The sequence below is a fragment of the Equus quagga genome, chromosome 1 (assembly GCF_021613505.1).
Source record: "Equus quagga isolate Etosha38 chromosome 1, UCLA_HA_Equagga_1.0, whole genome shotgun sequence".
NCBI lineage: Eukaryota > Metazoa > Chordata > Mammalia > Perissodactyla > Equidae > Equus > Equus quagga.
The window spans coordinates 62,788,012-62,795,982 of NC_060267.1; the positions used below are offsets into that span (position 1 = coordinate 62,788,012).

The 7,971-nt window shown below is 39.8% G+C and overlaps 1 pseudogene; it reads left to right on the forward strand.

Annotated features, from left to right (window-relative positions):
* Positions 1–381: 381 nt before the first annotated feature.
* LOC124227744 (60S ribosomal protein L21-like) lies at positions 382–929 on the forward strand (annotated as a pseudogene).
* The last annotated feature ends 7,042 nt before the right edge of the window (positions 930–7,971 follow it).

The following is a 7,971-nucleotide window of genomic DNA, read 5'->3' on the forward strand; positions in this document are numbered from 1 at the left end:
CACTAAAAAAAATACTTAGGTATAAATCTAACAAAATACATACAAGATCTATATAAGGAAAATTATAAAACAAAAGAAATGAAAGAAGAGCTAAATAAATGGAGAGATAATCTATTTCATGGTTAGGAAGAATCGATATTATTAAGATATCAGTTCTTCCCAACTTGATCTGTAGATTCAACACAATCCCAATCAAAATCCCAGCAATTTATTTTGTGGATATCGACAAACTGATTCTAAAGTTTATATGGAGAAGCAAAAGATCCAGATTAGCCAACACAAGAATGAAGGAGAACAAATTCACAGGACTGACAGCGTTCAACTTCAAGATTCATTATAGCCTTTTCGGCCAGCGCCGCCATCTTCCAGTAATTCGCCAAAATGACCAACAAACACAAAGGGAAAGAGGAGAGGCACCGCTATATGTTCTCTAGGCCGTTTAGAAAACATGGAGTTGTTCCTTTGGCCACATACATGTGAATCTACAAGAAAGGTGATATTGTAGACATCAAGGGAATGGGCACTGTTCAAAAAGGAATGCCCCACAAATGTTACCATGGCAAAACTGGAAGAATCTACAATGTTACCCAGCATGCTGTTGGCATTGTTGTAAACAAACAGGTAAAGGGCAAGATTCTTGCCAAAAGAATTAATGTACGTATTGAGCATATTAAACACTCTAAGAGCCGGGATAGCTTCCTGAAACGTGTGAAGGAAAGTGATCAGAAAAAGAAGGAAGCCAAAGAGAAGGGTACTTGGTTTCAACTGAAGCGCCAGCCTGCTCCACCCAGAGAAGCACACTTTGTGACAACCAATGGAAAGGAGCCTGAGCTGCTGGAACCCATTCCCTATGAATTCATGGCATGATAGGTGAAAGAAAAAAAAAAACCCCTGCGCTGAAAAAAAAAAAAAAAAAAAAAAAAAAAAAAGGATTCATTATAAAGCCATAATAATCAAGACAATGTGTTATTGGCAAAACAAACAAACCAACAAAACAAAGGGAACAATGGAGAGCCCAGAAATAGACCCATCCAAATAATGAAATGATCTTTGGCGAAGGAGCAAAGGCAATTCAACGGAGAAAGAATAGTCTCTTCAACAAATGATGCCCAAATAACTGTTTATCCACATGCAAAAAAGAATTTAGACACAGACTCTACACCCTTTACAAACGTTAACTCAAAATGCATCACAGACCAAAGTATAAAATGCAAAATTATAAAATCCCAGAGGAGAACACAGAACATCTAGATGACCCGGGGTTTGGCAGTGACTTTTTAGATACAACATCAAAGACATGATCCATGAAAGAAAAAATTAATAAATTGGATGGACTGCATTAAAATTAAAAACTTCTGTTCTGTGAAAGACACTGTCAAGAAAATGAGAAGACAAGCCACAGACTAGGATAAAATATTTGCAAAAGACATATTTGATAACAGACTGTTATCCAAAATATACAAAGAACTCTGAAAACTCAACAATAATAAAATCCAATTTTTAAAATGGGCAAATGATCTAAACAGACACCTCACCATGAAAAGATATACAGATGGCAAGTGATATGATACATCATTAGGGAATTGCAAATTAAAACAACAGTGAGATACCATTACACAACTATTAGAATGGTGAAAAGCCAGGACACTGACAATACCAAATTCTAGCAAGGATGCAGGGCAACAGAAACTTTTACTCATTGCTGGTGGGAATGCAAAATGGTACACCCGCTTTAGAAGATAGTTTGGTAGTTTCTTATAAAACTAACCATGCTCTTACAATAGGATCTAGCAGTCATGCTCCTTGGCATTTACCCCAAAGAGTTGAAAACTTATGTCCACGTAACCTGCACACAAATGTTTATAGTAACTTTATTCATAATCACCAAACCTGGAAGCAACCAAGATGTCCTTTAATAGGTGAATGGATAAATAAACTGTAGTATCTCCATAGAATTGAATGTCATTCAGTGCTAAAAGGAAATGAGCCATTAGGCCATGAAAAGACATGGAGGAACCTTAAATTCATATTACTAAGTGAATGAAGCCAATCTGAAAAGACTCCATACTGTACGATTCCAACTATACGACATTCTGGAAAAGACAAACTATGGAGACAGTACAAAGATGAGTGCCAATAAAAAGATAGTTGCGAGGATCTTGGGGGGGGGGGAGGCATAAATAGGTAGAGCGCCGGGGATTTTTAGAGAAGTGAAACTATTCTATATACTATCATGATGAATACGTGTCCTTACACATTTGTCAAAACCCATAGAAAGTAAACACGAAGAATGATCCCTAATGTAAACTATAGACTTGGTTGGTAATGATGTGTCAATGTTGGTTCAACAACTGTAACAAATGTACATCCGGCAAGGGATGGAGATGGTGGGGGAGGATGGACGAGGGGCTGCAGGGAGTTTGTATAACTCTCTGTACTTTCCACTCAGTTTCGCTGTGAGCCTAACACTTCTCCAGAAAATAAAATCTATTAATTTTGAAAAAACTGACTTAAGAAGAAATATAAAACCGAGTAGTCCTATTATCAAATACATTGAATTAAGTGTTGAAAATATTTCTACAAAGGAAACAACAAACCCAGAAGATCTAAATAGCAAATTCTATCACATATTTAAGAAAAAAATAATTCTAATAGAAAATAAGAAACTATTCCCCAATTATTTTGATTATACTATAATTTGATACGAAAATTTGAAAATAACATTAAAAGAAAGGATAATTCAGACCAACCTTATAGATGAGCTAGATGCAACACTTCCAAACAAAATATTAGCAAATCAAAGCCAGCAACATATAAAAATGACAACACATTATGTTCCAGTTAAGGCTTATCCCCAAAATGCAAGGTGGTTTAACATTTTTAAAAATCAGATTAACATTAACGGATTAAAGAATTTGGTTATCTCAATAGATGGAGAAAAGACATTTGAAAAATCAACATCCAACTTATGACAACATTTCCTAAAATCCAGGTATAGAGGGAAACTTCTTAACCTGGTAAGTATACCCCAAAACTGCAGCAAAATATAATATTTAATATTTAATTGTGAAAGAGCAAAACATTCTTTTGAAATAGAGTTCAAAACAAGGATGCCTCGTATCATCACTTCCATTCATCATTATATTGAAAGAAATAGGGTTAAAAAGACAAAAAAGTTATATATATATATATATATATATATATTTATTTATTTATATATATATATATTTGAAAAGAAGAAACAGAAGTGTGATTACTCAAAGATTATATGATTATCTATGTTGAAAAGCTAAAGAAGTTTAGGATAAATTATTAGATTTTTAAGAGAGTTTAACTAGTTGCTGGATACAAAATCAATGTAAAAAAAAAAAAGTCAGCTGTATTTGTATCCATCAGCCACGAACAAGCAGAAAATGCAATTTAAGAACAGCTAACATTTTTTAAGTCAGGCAGAGAAAGACAAGTACTGTATGATCTCACTCATATGGGGAATCTAAAAAGGTCAAACTCATGGAAACAGAGAGTAGACTGGTGATTTCCAGGGGCTGCACAGTGAGGAAAATGAGGAGAGGTTGGTCAAAGAGTATAAACTGCCAGTTATAAGAGGACTAAGTCCTGGAGATCTAATGACAGCATGGTGACTACAGGTAACAATACTATACTGTCGAAAGAGTAGATCTTAAATGTTCTCACCACCACCACCACCACAACAAATAGTAATTATGTGAGGTGAAGGGTGTGTTACCTAACTTTATTGTGTAAACATTTTGCAATATATATGTGTATCAAATCATCACATTGTGCACCTTCAACTCACACAATGTTATATGTCAATTATATCTCAATAAAGTTGGGGGGAGAACAGTTATCATTTCCAGTTTTACCAAAAGAAGACAAAGTTTTAGAAATAATTTTAATAACACGTGCAAGACCTTTGTGGAGAAAAATAGAAAACTTTATTGATAGACATTAAGGAAAACCCAAATCAAAATGATAAATAGGACATGTTCATGAATTGGAAGGCTTAATATCATTATAAACTTTTAGCCCTAGTCACCAATGTCTGGGAAATACAGAAAACAGAGAAATGTGTTAAACTACACTGAAAAAATACAACCCAGAATGTGGAAAACTCTGTAAGACCAATGCAGTTTCTTCAACAAATAAATTCCAAGGAAAAAAACAAAAGATGGAGTCGGAATTTATATATTAAATGAGACTTAAGACCAGTCAAACCAATTCCAAGGGTTCTTACCACAATAAAAAAAATTTTAATCCCAAACAAAATGTAAGAATAAAATAAATACATTAATGAGACAATTGGAAATCTGAACCTTCACTTTTAACAAGCCATCAAGTTGTGCTTGACAATATTAAGGAATTAATGTTAATTTTGGCAGGAGGGATATAGCAATGGTATTGGAGTTTGTTACCTTTTAGAGATATATACTGAAATACTTACAGGTGAATTTATATGATGTCTGGGATTTGTTTCAAAATAATATGATACTAGGGGAAGATGGGGACGTGGATGGGACAGAAACGAGCAGCACTGTTGGTCGTCAGAGCTGGGCAATGGGTAGCTGGGGGTACAACATATTATTTATTTTTGTATATGTTAAAAATTTCAATTTTTTAGATTATATATCAAATATACATAAAATTTTCCTAATTCATTTATAGGTTCAATACAATCCTAATCAAAATCCCAACAGGAGACTGATTAAATAAGTGTAACACGTATTTGTTAATAGAACACTAGGCAGCCTTTAAGATGATGCTCTTGAAAAACATTTAAGTACATAGAAAGTTGCTTATACGTATTGTTAAAAGACAGATTATAGAGCATTATGTGTAGTAAATGGCCATTTGTGTAAAACATAGACCATATGAAGACCAGAACTGAGATAAGAAGTTTCTGCAGAAGGTTAAGTATGAGAGACATTAATCTAGGTAAGTGTATCTTAACCTTCACCATGCATCAGAACACCGGGGAGAACTTTAAATAAGTGAGATGGGGGCCCAGGCATCTCTAGGCAGATTCTAGAACCTTACCAGGTGATTGTAACGGGAAAGGCTAAGAGCCAATGATCTAGATTTACAGAGAGAAGCAAAGACAGGGGGATGGACAGTAGAAAGATAGATGATACACAGATAGATGATTCATAAATAGATTTTTGATAGATAGATGATTGATAAATAAATAGATGATAAGTAGATTAGAATAGACAGCAGATCTGAAGATCTGAAGGAAAGGAAGAGGGAGGAGGGAAACAAGGAGGGAGAAGAAAGGAGGGAAGTTGGAATGACACAGCCAAATCAGAAACGAGCCATAACTCAATCCCTAATTTGACAAAGAAGAGAACGAAACAAAAGTGAACGCGGAAAAATAAAATAAAACGTACATGTGTGTAGCTAATGCAATGAAATTTACAAGCTGTCTATTCTTTTATTATTTTTATTTAGAATCCATACCCCCTACTCCCCTCACAAGGATATCCGTGATTCTTAAAAGTTAAAGAATGGGGAGTGACTGCATCACGGGGAAGCAGTTTTCTCTGCGGTGAGGAAAAGGTTCTGTAACTCAACACTGGCAATGGTTGCCAGCATCGTGAATGTACTAGATGTCACTAATGGTAAATTGTATGTTATGTGTATTCTACACAATAAAAAAATACATTAAAGAAAGATTGATTAAAGGCTAAGATGAGAACCAATCAAAAGGAACAGAAGATGTTACTGGGCAATTGGGACGAGTTAATTACTGCCTCCAGTAATTGACTGACTTTGTCCCCGGTCTCCCAGCAGTTAACACAGAAGAAGAAATCCGGCGGGTTCCCGGGTCTCTGTATACACTCAGGGCTCTTCGTACACCAGGGTCTCCCTCTCCTTTCATTTTGCCCACTCCCTGTATTCCATGCCCAGCGGGTGCAGGAGTGGAAGTGGGAGTCCTCTGGAAGGTGTGACTCAGCTAAGAAAGGAGGATTTGCTGTGCCTGGGAGAGGCAAGTCAGAGCTCAGCACCTTCCCCACTGGAGTGCCAGGCAGCTGCTCAGAGCCTGTCATCAAACTGCTCCCTAAGAATGGCAGCTCCTGCCACTGCATGGCCTCGGCCTCGGCTGGTGGGTCTGAATGTGTTTGTTCAGCCTAAGCTGGACAGAATCAGCCCTGACAGTGATGGCCCGGTCGGTTTTACGTAAGGGGACCCAGCTTACCTGCCCGTAGACAGACAAAGCGAATGATTTGACAGGCAAAAAAGAGCCAGCCTCTTCATTCCCAGGCAGCCAAGGGGCTATTCAAAGCCGGTACCTAGGAGATTTTCATGAGGTGCTGACATACGAAGCCGGAATGCAGCAGGAACAAGGCAGAACTGACACCCTGTGCAGTCAGGCATGGCGGCAATGCTGGGCATCCAAACTGGGCCTTCAGGAGCTGTAACTAGGCCCCACCCATGACAGAGAGAGTGCAAGAGAACGCTTTAGGGAAGCGGGCCCCAACTCTCAGGCCTGAGCCTTCAGCAAACTTCACCTTCCACTACGCTTATTACTGTTCGGCTATATACAGAGGAAAACCTTCCAGGCCTTTCCCGTGAAAGCACGGGACGCAGGTGCAGAGAGCCAGGTGTACTTGGCCCCTCAGTTACTGACCAAGCTGCCCACACCAGGGGCTGGTAGGGGCAGCAAAGGAACATGCAGGGAGTGCCCACAGCATGCCAGGCACTAGCTAGGGGCTCCACCCTAACGCACTGATTTCACCTGCACGGGAGCCCTAGAAAGTAAGCACCCTGTTATCTCTATTTCACTCATGAAAAAATAGTCTCCAAAAGGATAACCTGCCCAAAGTCACAGCACTGGGAAACGGCAGAGCTGGGATGTGAACCCAGGTCTCCTCAGCACCTAAACCCATGCTCTTTCTACCTAAACTGAGCCAGTTCACAACACCCTGGCATCACACCCTGTTTTCAATCAAAGTGGCTTTGGCGCTTTCCAGCTCTGTGACCCTAGTCGCGGCCCTTCCCTTCTCAGGGCCTCAACGTCCCCATCTGCAGTATGAGGTGCTGGTGACAACTGAATGAGACAGGCAGGCGAGGGTGCTTGGCTGTGCACTGGCGCTAGGTCAGCATCGCTGAGCTCCATCACCACACTTTTGGACTGTTCTCAAAGACCACCCCCACCCCCAAAGGAGGTTGCCAGACCTGGATCGATAACGCTTTATCTGGTCCCCTCTCGGGACTCTGAAAGAACATTTTTCTGCTCAGTGTCATGAGCAACTTGAGAGCAGAATTGCACCCGACTTGTCTACCCCCAAAATAGTAAGAGACCAGCATTCCCTAAGGACTCAGTAAATGCTGCTGAATGAGTGAAATATGAATGAATGGTCTGCCAAGAGATACATCACGTGTTGTGATGAGAAGCGCTGGGCATCAGAAGACCTGGCTCTGGCCTCCCCACTCACTCACTCTATGGCCTTGGGCCACTCACTGGCCCGCTCTGGACCTCAGGGACCCCATTTATAAAATGAGGGGGTGAATTAGGTACTCTCTAGCAGCCCATGTCAGCTCTGGTTTTGTAGAGCTAAGGGAAAAGAAAGATCACATTGTCTGCAGCCCACCCTCCCCCTCTAAAAAGCTGAAGTTATATTATGGTCACATTGGAGGACAGTCAGGGAACTTCTAATAAGTGGAACTGTAGCTCCCCATTCAATCAGAAGCAGACAAGCAGCATTCCCAACAGTCAGACCCTCCAGTCTACGGAACAGACACTCGCTCATGCGTGCACAGTACTTCACAGCGTACAAAGCACTTCCCCTCCTTTCCCTCATTTAAGCCTCAGTACGGCCCTGCAAGGGGGACAAGACAGCCGTCCCTATCCCATTTACTAAGCACAAAGCTGAAGTCACAGGGACGAAGTGGCTTGCCCAGGGGGCTTATAGGGGAAAAGCAGCAGAGCTAAGATGTGAACCCGGAACCTTC